This window comes from Anas platyrhynchos, chromosome W (genome assembly GCF_047663525.1).
Source record: "Anas platyrhynchos isolate ZD024472 breed Pekin duck chromosome W, IASCAAS_PekinDuck_T2T, whole genome shotgun sequence".
In the NCBI taxonomy this organism is placed as follows: Eukaryota; Metazoa; Chordata; class Aves; order Anseriformes; family Anatidae; genus Anas; species Anas platyrhynchos.
The window spans coordinates 9,796,607-9,815,211 of NC_092620.1; the positions used below are offsets into that span (position 1 = coordinate 9,796,607).

The 18,605-nt window shown below is 43.3% G+C and overlaps 2 protein-coding genes across 10 annotated transcripts in view; one reads left to right on the forward strand and one right to left on the reverse strand.

Moving 5' to 3' along the window:
* The window catches only part of LOC101797198 (RNA-directed DNA polymerase from mobile element jockey), a 30,613-nt gene extending 13,608 nt beyond the window's left edge, over positions 1-17,005 (forward strand). For 2 of the 8 annotated variants that reach the window (XR_011805643.1, XR_011805649.1), the window contains 3 exons: positions 2,532-2,650; positions 5,428-5,476; positions 6,659-6,794. The gene's annotated coding sequence lies outside the window, so the exon portion shown is untranslated. Of the gene's footprint in view, positions 1-2,531; positions 2,651-5,427; positions 5,477-6,658; positions 6,867-7,638; positions 7,779-14,515 lie in introns of those variants that run through there. The other 6 variants (XR_011805647.1, XR_011805650.1, XR_011805645.1 and 3 more) reach the window with 5 other exon arrangements.
* LOC113842230 (uncharacterized) overlaps positions 1-18,605 on the reverse strand; it is a 58,627-nt gene that overhangs the window by 13,201 nt on the left and 26,821 nt on the right. The gene's annotated exons all lie outside the window — the stretch shown is intronic.

Below are 18,605 nucleotides of genomic sequence, written 5' to 3' on the forward strand. Positions count from 1 at the left end.
CATTCTCCTGAAGAAACTGGTTGCTCATGGCTTGGACTGGTATATGCTTTGTTGGGTTAGAAACTGTGGATAGCCGGGCCCAAAGAATCGTGGTTAATTAAGTTAAATCCAGTTGGAGGCCGGTCGCTAGTGGAGTCTCCCGGGACTCCATACTGGGGACAGTCCTCTTTAATATCTTTATTGATGATCCGGATGAGGGGATCGAGTGCACCCTCAGTAAGTTTGCAGACGACACCAAGTTAGGTGCATGTGTCGATCTGCTTGAGGACAGGAAGGCTCTGCAGGAGGATCTGGATAGGCTGGACCGATGGGCTGAGGCCAACTGTATGAAGTTCAACAAGGCCAAGTGCCGGGTTCTGCACTTGGGGCACAACAACCCCAAGAAGTGCTACAGGCTGGGGGAAGAGTGGTTAGAAAGCTGCCTGTCAGAGAAGGACCTGGGAGTGATGGTGGATAGTCAGCTGAATATGAGCCAGCAGTGTGCTCAGGTGGCCAAGAAGGCCAACAGCATCCTGGCTTGTATCAGAAGCAGTGTGGCCAGCAGGTCTAGGGAAGTGATTGTCCCCCTGTAATTGGCTCTGGTGAAGCTGCACCTCGAGTACTGTGTTTGGTTTTGGGCTCCTCACTACAAGAAGGACATGGAGGTGCTCGAGTGAGTCCAGAGAAGGGCAATGAAGCTGGTGAGGGGTCTGGAGAACAAGTCCTACGAGGAGCGGCTGAGGGAGCTGGGATTGTTCAGCCTGGAGAAGAGGAGGCTCAGGGGCGACCTTATCGCACTGTACAGGTACCTTAAAGGAGGCTGTAGTGAGGTGGGGGTTGGTCTATTCTCCCATGTGCCTGGTAACAGAACGAGGGGGATCGGGCTGAAGTTGTGCCAGGGGAGGTTTAGGTTGGATATTAGTAAGAACTTTTTTACCAAAAGAGTTGTTAGGCATTGGAACGGGCTGCCCAGGGAAGTGGTGGAGTCACCATCCCTGGAGGTCTTTAAAAGACGTTTAGATGTTGAACTTAGTGATATGGTTTAGTGGAGGACTTGTTAGTGTTAGGTCAGAGGTTGGACTAGGTGATCTTGGAGGTCTCTTCCAACCTAGATGATTCTGTGAAATATTAAGAACTCCTCTAAGGACTATGAAGAAGGACTTCAGAGCCTTGGGGAGACTGGTCAAGGGTTCAGGAGCGCAAGTCGTGTTCTCCTCTATCCCTCCAGTTATAAGAAAGAATGAGGGACTGGACGTGATGAGCCAGCGGGTTAATAATTGGCTCTGAGCCTTGTGTCACGAGCAGGGTTTTTTTTTTTTTGATCTTGGGTCGATTTACATGAGACCAGGACTGCTGACAACAGACAGGAATAGCTTTTTTTCACCGGCAGAAAAGGATTTTATGATGGGAGTTGGCAGGGTTCACTGATAGAGCTTTAAACTAAGTATGAAGGGGGGTGGGGGTGGAACCAGGGGCACTGTAAAGTGATTAAGGAGGCATTGGGGAGGCAAGGACAATCCCCAGACAAGGACTGTATATCTCGAAACAAGACACTGGAACTCATGATAAGGAAGCGGCAGACGGACAGAGAAACAAATGTAAGGACTATAAATCTCAAAACTGGACGTTGGAATTCATTATAAAGATACAACAAATGGAAGAATTAGCAACAACCAGCGCTTGCAATTAAGAAACATGCCAACTCAGCAGATTCCTGACCAAAGGTGAAAAGTACACTGTGAGGAAGACTCGGGGTCTTCCTCCCCAAGACCCCTGCCCACGTCCCAAAGACCCCTGCCCACAATTCTTGGGAGGCTTTTTGAGGAGGGGGAGTGAGAGAGCGGCTGTGGTGGAGCTCGGCTGCCCACTCGAGCGGAACCACGACAGTTGGTAGCTTCTGGGTTGTCGTGGTTTAACCCGGCTGGCAGCTAAACACCACGCAGCCGTTCGCTCACCCTCCCCCCTCCCTCTCTGGGACGGGGGAGAGAAATGGAAAGTGAAGCCCGTGAGTTGAGATAAAGACAGTTTAATAAGACAGGAAAATAATAATAACAAAATAATAATAAAATAATAACAATAATAATACAATGGTGATAATAGGAAAGTAATAATAGTCTGTACAAACAAGTGATGCACAATGCAATTGCTCACCACTCGCTGACCGATGCCCAGCCTAACCCCGAGCAGTCCGGCCCCCTCCCCCCGGCTAGCCACCCCTATATATTGTTTAGCATGACGTCAGATGGTATGGAATACCCCTTTGGCTAGTTTGGGTCACCTGTCCTGGGTCTGTCCCCTCCCAGGTCTTACTGCACCCCCAGCCTGCCCGTTGGCAGGACAGAGCAAAAGGCTGAGATGTCCTTGGCTTAGTATAAGCACTGCTCTGCAACAATTAAAGCATCGGGTTGTTATCAGCACTCTTCTCATCCTAAGCCAAAACACAGCATTCCACCAGCTACTAGGAAGAAAATTAATTCTGTGCTAACTGAAACCAGGACATGGGTACTTAAAACTTCTATCTTATACAAGTAATTTATTTCTATATTGTGTAGTACATGCTTCAAAGGACCCAGGACCAAGATGAAAATGTTGCTTTGGAAGCTTGTGAGTTTTGGCTGACTTTGACTGAACAGCCCATTTGTAAAGATGTATTATGTCGGCATCTTACTAAGTAAGTATAAGTAATTACAACTCTTTTTTTTTTTAATAGTCATCTTTAAACTTCAATTGACTTGTTCTTAGTTACTCTTATAAAGATTGTATCTAGCTTGCAGCATCTTTAGAAGAGATTTCCTGTAGCTAGTTCTTCTACATAGTAAAAATGGTTGTAGCACAGTTCGTTGAAAAGACTTATGAGAATTTCTTACCCAGCTAGCTCCAGAAGCAACCTAACTGTCACTGTGGTGTTTTACCTCAGGCTTAACAGCCTGTTAGGCATCAAATGGATACAAAGATATAATGTGTGTTTAAGCTCAAACATCAGGGGCGACCTTATTGCTCTCTACAGGTACCTTAAAGGAGGCTGTAGCAAGGTGTGGGTTGGTCTGTTCTCCCACGTGCCTGGTGACAGGACGAGGGGGAATGGGCTAAAGTTGTGCCAGGGGAGTTTTAGGTTGGATGTTAGGAAGAACTTCTTTACCGAAAGGGTTGTTAGGCATTGGAATGGGCTGCCCAGGGAAGTGGTGGAGTCACCATCCCTGGAGGTCTTTAAAAGACGTTTAGATGTAGAGCTTAGCGATATGGTTTAGTGGAGGACTGTTAGTGTTAGGTCAGAGGTTGGACTCGATGATCTTGAGGTCTCTTCCAACCTAGAAATTCTGTGATTCTGTGATTCTGTGATCTCCACGTGACATTGCCTATAATATCTGGCATAACACAGTACACATAAACTTGATGACTGCCATTTTGGGGATCACTGTGCAATGGTTCTCGGTGCACAGTCATGCCCATCTTTATAAACATAACAAAATGATATAAGATCACTTAGAACTAGGAATCAATTTTGTATTAATTGTCACTGCAATTTAGGCTTGAATAAAGCATGTATAATGTGTTCCTTTATACTTCAGTCCAGATTGCCTGTAATGTTTTGTAAGTTCTAAAAAGTTATTATAAGCCTCAAAATGTAGGTCCTAGATTGAATGGAAATGAATATCCATGTTTGAGATTTATACATCTGCATGTCTGCAGCAGTGTTTGTAGCTTGTTTCATACTAATCTGAAGTCTTTTGTAATAATTAATGGATTCTTCAATGTTCCCAGTAAATGGAGACTGTTTTTTTATGTATGCATGGAAGTTTTTTGAAAATACTAGGGCAGTTCTGTCTGTGATTCTGTTCTTACTCTCAAGATGTTGAGAGTAAAGATGCTTTCTTTTTGACAGAAATGAGAATTTTAGATGAGAAGCAATTTAAAAAATCAACAAAATTTCAGTTTTTATAAGCAATCAGAAAGTAGAGAATTGAGATTAAAACATTTTTTAGCACTGAAAGTAGGGGTTGAAAACAGGGAAAATAATGTTATGAGAAATTATTTTTAAGTTTTAAAATGATTTTACTTAATTCCTACTCCTGTAGCTCAACAGACAAAAGAATTATAGTATAATTCTTGATTCTACTCACCCCCCTTCCCACTACACATCATATTTACACTGTGAAGGTGAATAGTATGAAATTTTAACCTCTCTTGACATTGCAAGAGCTTTATGGTTGATTTTTTTTTTTTAAGAAGCTTTTAAATTTATTGGAAAACAGATGAGTAATGTGAAATTTCTCTCATGATCTTTCAATGTTATGTTTATTGCAAGCAACTTGTTTGTTGATGAGTCCAGTTTGAATAGGGCGCTCTGCAAGTCTGTCAATACTTGATGACAACCTCAAAAATTTTTATATTAAATTAAGGGTGGGACAAGATCTTCTAAAAACCTGTTTATGTGAAATCTAATTTCTTGTTCCATTTTGCTCCTGTAGGCTTTCTTACAAAATACATAGCTTCTGCGTACTTCATGAAGTATGTTGCAGAAATGCCAGCAAATTGGTATTAATCTGAATACTTAGTATTCTTTCATTAAAAGTTCAGAAAGTAACATACCATTGAAATGTGTGAATGTTATTGCTGGCCTGATTACTCCTCAGTTTCAGAATGTACAGGGATTGAGTCTGTCACACGTGCTGAGTCAGTCCATGGTGATTTTATTAGATTGATTTGATTTGTAATACATAATTTTTATTTTTATAGATTTTGTTGTGGTGAATATATTTTTCATGTAAACTATTTGCCTTTTTTCCCCCTAGTACTTTTTCAGTTTTTTACAGTTGGAGTCTCATAGCTATTAACAGTTTAATAACTAAGTGAAGTTCTCATATAGATTAGTCAAGATTTCTATGTTGGGGACTTGCCTTAAGGAGTGATACTTCAAAGTAATCACAGAAGGTGAAAACTTCCATCTTTCAGTAGTGAGATAGGGTCCTCAGCCAAAAATAAAGTGACAAGTACTATTGGAGAGAACCAATTTATTTATCAAGCATATTATGAGAGTTTGAATTATTACTGAAAAGCTTTAGACAATATCTGAAAGGTGTTTCAGAATAAGTTTAATCTTATGGAAAAATATCCTGTTTTTAAAGTGTAAAACTCAGTTGTGCCACCTGTCTGCCTCTAGTTAGAAAGCTTGTAACTTGAAATTAATACTTCTGCAGATTACAAAGTATTGATGAACTTAATGAAGTGAAACTTAGTTTAGGTACTAGCTTTTGTTATCAGGGTGAAGTTGTGGATTTTTCTTTTCTTTTGTTGTGTTTTTTAGTTTGTGGTTTGTGTGGTTTTTGTGTTGTTTTTTTTTTTTAATTGGGGGGGGGATAATTACAATCAAAATTATGGCCCAGATAACTGAAAATTAGCTTGCCTTATTTATGTATTATTTTGAAATGTATCAATATTTCTTTGCAGGCTGATAAATGGTATGAGATATTCAGAGATAGATATTATTTTGCTGAAGGTGAGCACTGATTTCTTTTGCTCTGTGGGAATATATGCTTAGCTTCTGACCTGTTGTTATGGTTTAAACCCAGTAGGCAGCTAAGCACCACACAGCCTCTTGCTCACGCTAGCTGGATGTGGGGAAGAGAATCAGAAAGGCAAAAGTGAGAAAACTTGTGGGGTTGAGATAAAGACAGTTGTGAGGGGGGGGGCAAAAAAACAGTAACCCCCCCCAACCAAAGGGAAAAACAAAACAAGTAATGCACAATGCATTTGCTCACCACCAGCTCACCAATGACCAGCCAGGTCCCAAACAATGGTAACACCCCGGCTAATTCCCTCCAGTTGTATTGTTGAGCATGATATCATATGGTAAGAAATAGCCCTTTAGACAGTTTAGATCAGCTGTCCTGGTTGTGTCCCCTCCCAGCTTCTTGTGTACACCCAGCGTCCTTGCTGGCAGGGTAGCATGAGAAGCATAAGAGTCCTTGACTCTGTGTAAGCACTGCTCAGCAACAACTAAAACATTGGTGTGTATCAGCACTATTTTCATCACAAATCCAAAACTTAACACCATACAAGCCTCTATAAAGAAAAATAACTTGAGCCCAGTCAAATGAACACACCTGTAAATCAGAATGATTCAGCTGTTAGGCCAGACCCAGTCTTCCATCTGTTCAATGGAGAATTATCTTTCTGGGGCAAGGTGTGCTGTTCCAACTACTGAATGCTAACTGTTACCATGCTTGTTGGAAAATAATCCATGGCCTTTCCTGCTTTGCCCCGACCCTCTCTCACCCAACTTAGGCAGAGCTGGGATACTTTTACCCAAGAACTATTGTAACAATGCAGCCTAAAAAAATGTTCAGAATTAGTTCTAATGCCCTTCTAGACTGAACTACACTTTTTCCATCACAGTGTTTTAGGATATGCCTCTGTACCAGACTTTCTCTATCACTTCTTTCCAATTCATTCACATCGAGAGTGATTTCTTAACAAGACAGATACTTTGTGCTTTTATGTGAGCTTAACTCTCTTGCTTTTTTTTTTTTTTTCCCTGTTATTTTCTGGTAAATACTGTAGCAGAATGCAGGAATAATAACATTTTTAGTTAGCTGGGTAGCACAAGTGGGAAGTGAATCTTTCATGTGGTTATGAAATTCTGAACTGAAATTTATACTGTGTTCTTAACTTCCTTAAGCAATATAGTTACACTGATGAAATATTTTGATGACAAGGGGATATTGAAGAAGATGAAGCTATTCCAGATAGTGAACAGGACATAAGACCTCGTTTTCATCGTTCACGGACAATGGCTCAGCAAAATGAAGAAGATGGTATTGAAAATGATGACAATGATGATGATGAACTTGACGATGATGATGATACTATTTCTGACTGGAATTTAAGTATGTCAAAGTAATGTGTAAAATGTTTTAAAATATAACTAAAAAAAATCCCACAGTAAAAATAGGACTTTGTATAGGAATACAGAAACTTTGCTTTTGAACAGAAAAACAGAAAAAGAATCATCTCCTGATATAATTGGTGGTTTGGGGGGGTGTTCTTTCAGATGATATTTGAACCATATAACTGCATTGAGAAAAGCTTGCTATCTGTAAGCTTATTTCTTATTGTGAATATGGCAGATGGAGCTGCAAACATAATGGATGTAATTTAACAGATGCTTTGGACTTAGAATTTTAATTCTACAGAATAATACAAATCATATATCACAAATCATAGATCACCTGTTTAGCTTTACCTTTAAAAAAAAGTTCTTACACATTGTTCATAGCTGGGGGAAGCTTAAATAGTGCTTTCTTTTACTTTAGTCTACACTCTGAAACTGGCTACTGATGGAGAAGTTTGATTCTAACCAGAACATAATACCTCAGTTATGAAGAGTTGGAGATAGCTGTGAGGAAACCATAGTTTTGATGGTCTGTGTATGTGTCATAGGATCTTTAGGATTTTTTTTTTTATTATTATTATTATTATTATTATTATTATTATTTAAGTTCAGTGATAGCAGACAACAAGCAGAATTTTGGCAAATCTGATTTAAATATACTTTGCAAGCAGCCTCATTCTGGAACAGGCAAGGATTTGTCTTCTGACTATCTGCTTCCACATGAGATAGATCTGTAGCTGTCACACCGTCTTTTTTGTTGGTTCTAGTGCTGACCACCTGAAAAGGTAGAACACGTTCTCAAGTGGGTTATCAGAATATCCCGAGTTGGAAGGGACCCACGAGGATCATCGAGTCCAACTCCTGGGTCCCCAAAGGACCACACAGAAAATCAGACCATGTGTCTGAGAGTGTTGTCCAAATGCTTCTTAAACTCCAGCATGCTTGGTGCCATGACCAAGCTTCCCTGGGGAGCCTGTTCTAATGCCTGACCATCCTCTTGGTGAAGAACTTTTTCCCGATATCCAGCCTGAACCACCCCTGTCACAGCTTCAAACCGTTCCCTTGGGTGCTATCACTGGTCACCAGAGAGAAGAGATCAGCACCTGCCCCTCTGCTCCCCCTCATGAGGAAGCTGTAGACTGTGATGAGGTCTCCCCTCAGTATTCTCTTCTTCAGGCTGAACAAACCAAGTGACCTCAGCTGCTCCTCGTACATCTTCCCCTCTAGACCTTTCACCATCTTTGTAGCCCTCCTTTGGACACCCTCTAACAACTTTATGTCTTTCTTATACTGTGGTGCCCAAAACTGCACACAGTCCTCAAGGTGAGTCTGCACCAGTGCAGAGTAGAACAGGACAATCACTTCCTTTGATCGGCTAGCAATGCCGTTCTTGATGCACCCCAGGATAGGGTTGGCCCTCCTGGCCACCAAGGCACACTGCTGGCTTATGTTCAGCTTGCTGTCAACCAAAACCCCCAGATCCCTTTCCGCAGGTCTGCTCTCCAGCATCTCGTCCCCCAGTCTGTATGTATAACCAGGGTTGTGCCTTCCCAGGTGCAGAATCTGGCACTTGCTCTTGTTAAACTTCATATTGTTGCTGAAGGGTTATTTCCAGTCCAAGAGCTGACTTCTCAGTTATGATACTTATATTAATAGGAAATCATACTGTAATTTTTTTTTGACAACTTAATAATGTGATTTTGAACTACTTCATTCAGCCCCGAGAAGCCATAGAAATTAAATGCCTGATCTTGGTGGCTGCCTCAGTTCTGGTTCAGAAGGTTCTCAACAATTGTACTTCAACTTGTCCTTGCACTTTTTTTTTTCTTCTCACTGTATCATGAAATACATATTACAGGAAAGTTTCTTCCCTAAAGAACCTTTTTTTCAGTTTTGAAATTTAGATGATTCGTCCACATAATTTTTATTTTTTCTTACAGAGCCTTGAGTTTTCACAACAGATGAATGTACCTTGAAGTTTATGGATCAAAAAAATTTGGCACATATCTAAATTTTTAAATTATTTGTGGTGGTTTTACCCTGCTGGGCAGTTGAGCTACACCACAACTGCTCTCTTGCTCCCCCTCCTAAAAGAAAACAGGGGAGAAAATATGATGGAAAGGGCTCAAAGGTTGAGATAGGGACTGGGTGATCACTCACCAATTATTGTCACAGGCAAAACAGACTCAGCATAGGAAGATTAATATAATTTATTACCTATCACTAGCAGACTAGAACAGTGAGAAACTAAAAACACCTTCCCTCCCCCCTCCACCCTCTTCAACCTCCTCCCCTGAGCAGCACAGGGGAATGGGGGTTGTGGTCAGTCTATAGCACTTCCTCTCTGCCACTCCTTCACAGTCACTCTCTTCCCTTGCTCCAACATGGGGTTAATCCCATGGGATGCAGTCCTTCCCGAACTGATCCTGCGTGGACTTCCCACAGGCAGCAGCTCTTCAAGAACTGTTCCAGATATGGGTCCGTACCATGGGGTATATCCATCAGGAGCACGCTGCTCCACCTTGGGTCCCCCACAGGCAGCAGCTCCTGCCAGGTCACCTGCTCATGTGTGGGCTCCTCTCCATGAGCTAGAGGTCTGGCCTGGAGTCTGCTCCATCAGGGGCTCACCATGGGCTGCTGCCTCCTTCAGGTCAGATCCACCTGCTCCACCATGGGCTCCTCCATGGGCTGCAGTGTGGAACCCTGCTCCACTGTGGTACACCATGGGCTGCAGGAGGATAGCCTGCTCCACCATGGTCCTCTCCACAGGCCACAGTGGAACTTCTACTTTGGCACCTGGAGTACCTCCTCCCCCTCCTTCACACACCTTGGTGGCTGCAGGGCTGTTTCTTAGATCAAAGGTGAAAAGTACACTGTGAGGAAGACTCGGGGTCTTCCTCCCAAAGACCCCTGCCCACGTCCCAAAGACCCCTGCCCAAAATTCTTGGGAGGCTCTACGCAGGCGCAAGGTGCCAAAAGGCTAATTAGCATGAGAAGCGAGGGAAGGCGGGGATAGGTAATGAATATGTATAGGCGCTTGTAGAATATTGATAGATTGATTGTATAAATTCAAGACTGCTTTCCGCTTTGGGTATGCACGATAGGTGGAGAGATCCCCCGTGCATCCAGTGCTGCAATAAAGAATATACCACTTAAAGGAATTTCGGCTTCGATCTTTGAATCAAAAGGAGCCTGAATGTAACATGCCAGTTCTTGTGGGTAAGGAATGTGATAGCAAGACCTTGAAATCTTGTGTCTTGGGGAAGGATGAGGGTGACATAACATTTTGCAGGAAGGACAAAAGGGTTGGTGAGAGGTTGGGAACTATGGAATCACCTGGGTATGGTCAAGAGGGTATTAGGGCTTCTCCCTCTCAAAAGGTGGCCCAGCTGAGGTACATTTACACTAATGCACACAGTATGGGTAACAAACAGGAGGAGCTGGAGGGCACCGTGCTAGTGGGGAACTATCATGTAGTTGCCACCACAGAAACCTGGTGGGATGATTCCCGTGACTGGAGTGTGGCTGTTGATGGTTACAAACTGTTCAGAAGGGATAGGTGAGGAAGGGGGGGAGGAGGAGTTGCTCTCTATGTTAGGAAGTGGATAGATTGTGAAGAGCTGTGCCTGAGAAACAGCCATGACCAGGTTGAGAGCTTGTGGGTGAAAATCTGTACTGGGTCTGGCTGGAATGTTAACTTTCCCGGCAGCAGCCCATACAGTGCCGTACTCTGTACTTGCAGCTGAAACAGCAGTGTTATCACACCAGTGTTGTGTCTACTGCTGAGCAGCAGTGGTACAGCATTGGGCCTTTCTCTAACCCTCCTAGGGGATGGGCAAAAAGTGAGGAGAGAAACATCACTAGGGCAGCTGACCTAAACCAATCAAAGAGATATTCCATACCATGTGATGTCACACTCAGCAATAAAAGGTGGAAACAGGAAGAAGAGGGGAGGGGTGGGCTCTCGTTGAGAAGATGTTGGTCTTCCTCTCGAACACTGGCTGCGTGCGTTGAGGCCTTGCTTCAAGGACGTGGTCAATCATTGCTCATTTGTGGGAAGTAGAGAGTAATTTCTTTCCTCTGCACTTCCATATAGCCTTCATTTATTCTGTTTGTTTGTTTTCCTCCCTTCTTTTTATTTTTCCTTTCCCCCTCCCTTTTCCCCTTTCCCTTTTTATTTCCCCTTAGTTAAATTGTTTAGTTCATGGTAGTCTTTATTTAATTGTTATTATTATTTCCCTTTAATTAAATTATCCTTATCTCAACCCGTGAGTTGTTCTTTGCTTTACTTCTCCCCCTCCTCATCTAAAGGAGGAGGAGTGAGAGAGCGGTTGTGGGGTTTAGCTGCCCAGCACGGTAAAACCACCACAAAATCAAGGATCGGTCTGGTAAAGGACATCTAGTGGTTGGGGTCTGCTACATGCCACCTGATCAGGGGGAGTCTGTCGACAAGGCCTTCTTGCTTCAGCTGCAAGAACTGTCGTGCTCACAAGCTCTTGTCCTGATGGGGGATTTCAACCACCCAGATATCTGCTGGGGTAGCAGCACGGCGGGTTCCAGGCAATCCAGGAGATTCCTGGAGTGTGTTGAGGATAACTTCCTGGTCCAGGTAATAGATGGACTGACCCGAGGTGAAGCCTTACTAGACCTGGTGCTCACCAATGTGGAAGAGAGCATTAGAGAGGTTAAGACTGGAGGCTGCCTTGGCTGTAGCAACCATGCCCTAGTGGAGTTTGTGATCTTGAGGAATATGTGTCTGCAAAAAGCAGAGTTAGGACCCTGAACTTCAGGAGAGCAAAGTTCTGGCTGCTCAAAGAACTATTTGCTGGGATTCCCTTGGAAACTGTCCTTAAGGGCATAGGAACGGAACAGAGCTGGCAGCTCTTTAAGGACACCCTTCTGAGAGTGCAAGAGTTCTCCATCCCTCAGCAAAAGAAATAGAGCAGAGGAGGTGGGTGACCAGCATGGCTGAGCAAGGACCTTCAGCTTAAACTGAGAGAAAAGAGGGAAATGTACAGGAAGTGGAAGCAGGGTTGTGTAGCCTGGGAGGAATACAGGGGTGTCATCCGGATGTGTAGAGACGGGATCAGGTAAGCCAAAGCACAGATGGAGATGAACTTGGCAAGGGATATGAAGAATAACAAGAAGGGGTTCTACAGATACATAGGCAGGAGGAGACCGGCCAAGGAGAGTGTTCCCCCTCTGATAAACAAGACGGGAGAACTGGCTTTCTTAGACATGTAAAAATATGAGGTACTCAATAAGTGCTTTGCCTTCAGTCTTCACTGGTGGTCAAGTTTCCTATGTCTGTCAGGACCCTGAACCTCAAGGAGAGGGTGAGAGGAGCGGATTCTGTCCCACGGGGACAGTGGAACAAGTCCAGGACTGCCTAAGGAAATTGGGTATGTATAAGTCCATGGGGCCAGATGGTATGCATCCCAGGGTGCTGAGAGAGATGGATGATGTGGTTGCTACTCTCCATCATATTTGAAAAACCATGGCTGTTGGGTGAAGCCCCCGGTGACTGGAAAAAGGGAAACATTACTCCCGTTTTTAAAAAAGGGAGAAAGGGGAACTACAGGCAGGTGAGCCTCACCTCTGTGCCTGGGAAGATCATGGAGCAGATCCTCCTGGAAGACATGTTAAGGCATGCACAAGATAAATAGGTGATTCGAGACAGCCAGCACGGCTTCACCAAAGGCAGATCTTGCCTAACCAATCTGGTGGCCTTCTATGATGGAGTGATGGCATCGGTGGACAAAGGAAGAGTGATGGATATCATCTACCTGGATTTGAGAAAAGCCTTTGATATGGTCTCTCACCACATTCTTGTCTCAAAATTGGAGAGGTATGGATTTGAAGAATGGACTGTTAGGTGGATAAAGAATTGGTTGGTTGGTCGCAGCCAAAGGGTTGTGGTCAGTGGTCCTATGTCTGGGTGGAGGCTGGTCACAAGTGGTTGTGACCTCAGGGGTTGGTCTTGGGACTGGTACTCTTCAGTATCTTTATAAACGACATAGATGACAGAATCAAGTGCACTCTCAGCAAGTTTGCAGATGACACCAAGCTGAGTGGTGCAGTCGATACAATAGAGGGAAGGGATGCCATCCAGAGGGACCTGGACAGGCTGGAGAAGTGGGCCCATGAGAACCTAATGAGGTTCAACAAGGCCAAGTGCAAGCTTTTGCACTTGGGCTGGGGCAATCCCAGGTATTTATATAGACCGGGCAAAGAAGAACTTGAGAGTAGTCTGCAGAGAAGGACTTGATGGACGTCCTTCTGGACGAGAAGCTGGACATGAGCTAGCAGTGCATACTTGCAGCCTGGAAGGCCAACTATGTCCTGGGCTGCATTAAAAAAGAGGCGGCCAGCAGGGAGAGGGAGGTGATTGTCCCCCTCTACTCTGCCTTTGTGAGACCCCACCCTGTGTGCAGGCCTGGGGCCCCCAGCGCAAGAAGGATGTGGAGCTCTTGGAACGGGTCCAGAGGAGGGCCACTAAGATGATCAGAGGGCTGGAGCACCTCCCCTATGAAGAAAGGTTGAGGGAACTGGGCTTGTTCAGCTTGGAGAAGAGAAGGCTCCAGGAAGACCTCATTGCGGCCTTCCAGTACTTGAAGGGAGTGTATAAACCGGAGGGGGAACACCTGTTTACATGTGTTGATAGTGATAGGACAAGGGGGAATGGTTTTAAACTAAGGCAGAGGAGATTTAGGTTAGAAATTAGGAGGAAAGGAATAAGGAGGATACTAATGAATAGCAGGGTGTGAGAACAGGGTATAACAAGAATGCCAGGTTAATGTTCTAGTCAAGCAGTGTCAGAATACTTGGAGGTTTGAGGTAGAAAGAGTTACAAATTCTAGAAAAACTGCTATATAGCTTCATAGCTGTTAAGAAATGTAATTCTTGTGGTTCTCTCAAGGGCATAGTGAATATGTTGGTATTGCTAGTAAGATGCTCGTTCAATGAGTTGACATTGTAGAAAATGGGTATGAATACAGATTTTTATTTTATTTTTATTAGGAGACAGTGGATAAGCATAAACTTCTTGGTACAAATATCTGGGCATTTGCAGTTAACAATCTAACTGCTGAAAGCTCAGGATGTGGTTAGTTAATCATGAAGAAGTATATTTCTAATAATAAGAAAATGAGTAGCTTATCAGAATCATAATAGCTGTTTTATTGTTGCAGATACAAATAAAGACTTATGTGATTGTCTCTCAGTGGATTTATTAGGTATCATGGGCTTCAAAGTGTAAATATTGAAATCCAAAACTGTTAAGAGGAAGCTTTTTTTCAGGATTTGATTATATTTAAGCATCAGTTTGTGTGTTTGTCCCTGGGTTTTTATTATTTTATTTTATTTTATTTTATTTTATTTTATTTTATTTTATTTTATTTTATTTTATTTTATTTTATTTTATTTTATTTTATTTTATTAATTTCAGATTTCACCTTAGCTAAAAGCTATTGCTTCAGTATGAAAACTGCAGAAACTACTTTCAGATTGTTCTCACTCTGTGTATTGTGAGCTTATGGTCATTGCTGTTTGAAATGACACAGTAGTACATAAACTCATTCAATAATCTTTGTATCTAGAAAGCTATAAATGCTGTGTGTACCAAATTCAGCTTTTCCTTAACAGGTTCTCTCTTCAGAAACTAGAAGAACTCAGTCAGTATCCAGATTTCAACAACTACCTGATTTTTGTTCTTACAAAGTTAAAGTCTGAAGGTAAGTTTTTTTTTGAGATATTGACTGTTTTATGCTCCCCCCTCCCCCCGCCTCACTTTCTTCTCTTCAGTTTGATAGAAATAGGAAGCTTATTCCTGTTGTCATCCAGCACTATGGAGGACAGGCAGGTTCTTTAGGGACCCTTGGCAGAATGAGGACTGCAACAGGGTTGTGGTTTCAATTATAGATTTATTTTTATTATTACATTAAAAATATATTAACAATCAGTATGGCTTATCTACAGTTTCTAGCACTTAGCGTAGCTTATAGTTGCACAGAATTTCTAGAATTGTGAGTTACACAAGCTTTTCAGTTACCTGGATGGACCTTCTGCAGATTGGGTCAAATTCTTATTGTTCACTGTGTAATATAATCATAACCTAGACTCAGGCTTTATGTAAAAGAACATGAGTCACTCACTCAGTCCTCTGAGGAAAAAGGTGATGGTGGAGTGGTGGAGGCAGCCCTGGCCACTGGGTGAGGGGGAAGGATATCACGGGTTTTGTTGCCCGGCAGCACTTCCAGTCTAAGTCCCAATTAGGGCTTGTTGCTGCTCGATTTTTATAGACAATGCACCCTGTGCTCTTACATTTCCCTGTTCCAGGAAGGATGTCATCATCTCCTGGCAACCCCGCACCTGGGTATTGATAGCCCTGAGAAACTTAATCACCCTGTCAGTTGGTTCCCCCATACCCTCTTGGTGATTCAGCACTTGGGTCTTGATAACACTAATGCTTTTTATCACCATGACAAAGGGTGTCCTCACACCCTGGGGCCAGAAAGGGGGAGGAGAAGGGGGCAGGGGTATACATTAACAGCCTGCTTACATATTACGGATATTTGCCTTATTGCTGGTTATGCTAACCATACTGTCAGGGGTCAGGAGCAGGGGGTACCAGTTATACCTATAGTCAGTTTGCTGGTTGATTGATCTATGTGGAATCATGGAATGGTTTGGGTTGGAAGTGTTATATATGGAGTGGTAATTCGTGTCGAGAAAATGGTTGATATTAATAAAGAAGGGGGAGATTTAGGAATGTGGCCATGGGGGTTGGAAAACCCCATGACTGAGATAACATTAGACTCTTAACGATGAGGCCATCAGGAATATAAAAGAGTTTAGAGGGAACAAAGAAGGGTGATTCATGAGACTCCATGCAGTCTCCGGTTTCTTGTTCTCCAGATGGTTCTCTTGTTCTCCAGCCGTTAAGGCATGGAAATTTCTGGGTGTTTGCTGTTGTTGTTACATTCAAAGTTGTTTGACCAATGAAAAAGTTGTTTTGAAAAGAACTGCTGTGGAGAGAAGGGTATAAAAGGGGAGCCTGCCCTCAAGATAAAAAAAAAAAAAAAAAAAAAAAAAAAGGCAGCACGATGAAGTTACATCAATAAAGAAGCAGGAAAAAGAAGTGAAGAGGAACAGGCTGGCAGAATGGAGACCAGGACGGGAACAGGCACATTGATTGCCTCAAGAAGATAGGTTCGGCCAAACTCAGCAAACTGCTCAGAGAAGCAGTACAGACAGTCGCTGGAAATGGGCGCACTGGAGCTGGAGAGAAGCTCAAGCTGAGAGAAGTGGACCTGTGCACACAACTGCCTCTTGCTGGTAAGCAGTTGCGCATTATGGGGAATCATACATCCTTAGAAACAAAGACTGTCCTGGTTACCTTACAGCTTATTCTCCTTATTAACAATCGGACAGTTTATGAGCCTGAAATATGGGACCAAACTGAGGTCAAGGTGTGGGACTCTGCAACTAAAAACGACAAGGTTGCAGTGGGATTGCTCGGCACTGGCGAGCAATCTCTGAGGCCTTAAAGAACCATGTGGAGCCACAATCACAAACATGTGGCTTGCCAGATAGTGAGGGAGCTGCGGGCTCCTTTACTGATCCGACTGCTACGCCATCACCATCGGCCCCTCTGCTGCCACAGCCATCGAAGGCTTTTGCTGTTATGCCCCATGTTGACCTGGACGTGCCTTTTGACCCAGGCCTATTGGCCTTGAAAAGGAGATGGATATGCTTTTCTTCGATCTGGGAAGAACGGGATACATAAGGCCCAAAGACCGAGTTGCTTGACAACTTAAAACGAGACATATTGTTCAAAAGGAATGGAAAATGGAGACTTGTTAGTAATCAAGAAAAGGAATGGAAAATGGAGAGTGTTAAGTCATGGAACTTAAAGGATTGTTTGTTACCTTTCCTGATTGTATGTATATATAGGCATGCTTGTGTTTAGTATGTAAAGCAATGTTCTGTATATTTAGAATGTTTGATGTTTGTGTGTGCGTGTTGGTGGAGCGTAGACTCCCCGCACACCCAGCACTGTTTACTTGCCTTTTATACCTTTTATAGCTTTTATACCTTTTAGAAATATTTGTTTTATAAATATTACAAAATTCAGATTGAGTTGAGACCTCATTTATAACAGAAGGGACCTTAAAGATCATCTAATTCCAAACCCCCTGACATGGGCAGGGACACCTTCCACTAGACCAGGTTGCTCAAAGCTCCATCCAGCCTGGCCTTAAACACTTCCAGGGATGGGGCATCCACAACTTCTCTAGGCAACCTGTTCCAGTGCCTCATAGTTGTGGTGTTTTTACCCTACCGAGCAGCTGAACTCCACCACAACTGTGTTCTCACTCCCCTTCCTCAAAGGGAAAGGGGGAGACAATACATTGAAAAGGGCTCAAGGGTTGAGATAAGGATAGGGAGATCACTCAACAATTATCATGACGGGCAAAATGGACTCAGCATAGGGAGATTAATAGAATTTATTGCCTGTCACTAGCAGACTAGAAGAGTGAGAAACTAAAAGTAAACTAAAAACATCTTCTTCCCCCATCCACCCTCTTGTACATCCTCCCTCTGAGCAGTGCAGGGGAACAGGGAATGGGGGTTGCAGTCAGTCCATAATACTTTGTGTTTGCTGCTCCTTCACAGTCACTCTTTCCCTGCTCCAACGTGAGGTTCCTCCCACAGGATGCAGTCCTTCCCAAACTGTGACCCTACATGGGCTTCCCATGGACAGCAGCTCTTCAAGAACTGCTCCAATATGGGTTTGTACCATGGGTTCCATCCAAAGCAGTTTTTCATAGTTTGTTATGTGATTTTTGAACAACTTTTGACTTTTTCTGACTGTTGTGCAGCAATTTTTTTCCCTTTCTTAAATATGCTCTCACAGAGGCGCAATCATATCACTTATTGGCTTGGTTCTGAGCAGCGTTGGATCCCTTTGTAGCTGGCTGAAACTGGCTCTTATGTAATGTGGGGCAGCTTCTGGATTCTTCTCACAGAGGCCTCTCCTGCAGCCCCCTACTACCAAATCCTTGACACATAAACCCAATACAATAGCGAAGAATTTCTTTGTTATATCCATTCTAAATCTACACTCTTTTAGTTTAAAGTTGTTGCTTCTTGTCCTATCACTACACTCCATCTCTATCTTTCCTGTAGGCCCTTTTTAGTTATTGGAAAGTTGTTATAAGTTTTCCCTGGAGCCTTCTCTTTTCCAGGCTGAACAACCCCAACTCCCTAAGCCTGTCTTTTTAGGAGTGATTTTCCAGACCCTTCATCATCTTTGTGGCCATCCTTGGTTTTCGTTCTAATGCTTCCATGTCCTTCTTTTGCTGGAGGCTCCAGAGCTGAACCCAGTACTCCAACTGGGGTCTCATAAGAGTTTTGATAGAGGTGGAGAATCACCTCGCTTGACCTGATGGCCAAGTAGTAAAACAGATAGTAAAAGTTTTACAGTAGTAAAACAGATGGTAAACAGTAACAACGTTCCTAACTCCTGTGTCTGCTTTCTCATCTCTGCTTCTCCTCTGTTGGCTGCAACCTCCTTGCTCGCTGTTGGGTTTGGGTGTTTGCAGCTACAGGTGTCCTGAGGTGGCCAGGTCCCGGCGTTGCTTCTTCCCCCGCGTGTTGTGGCTGCTGGAGCTTTCTATTTGTATTTGATTCGGGGGGGCTGAGGAAGAAGCACCTTGTTTAATCTCCACCT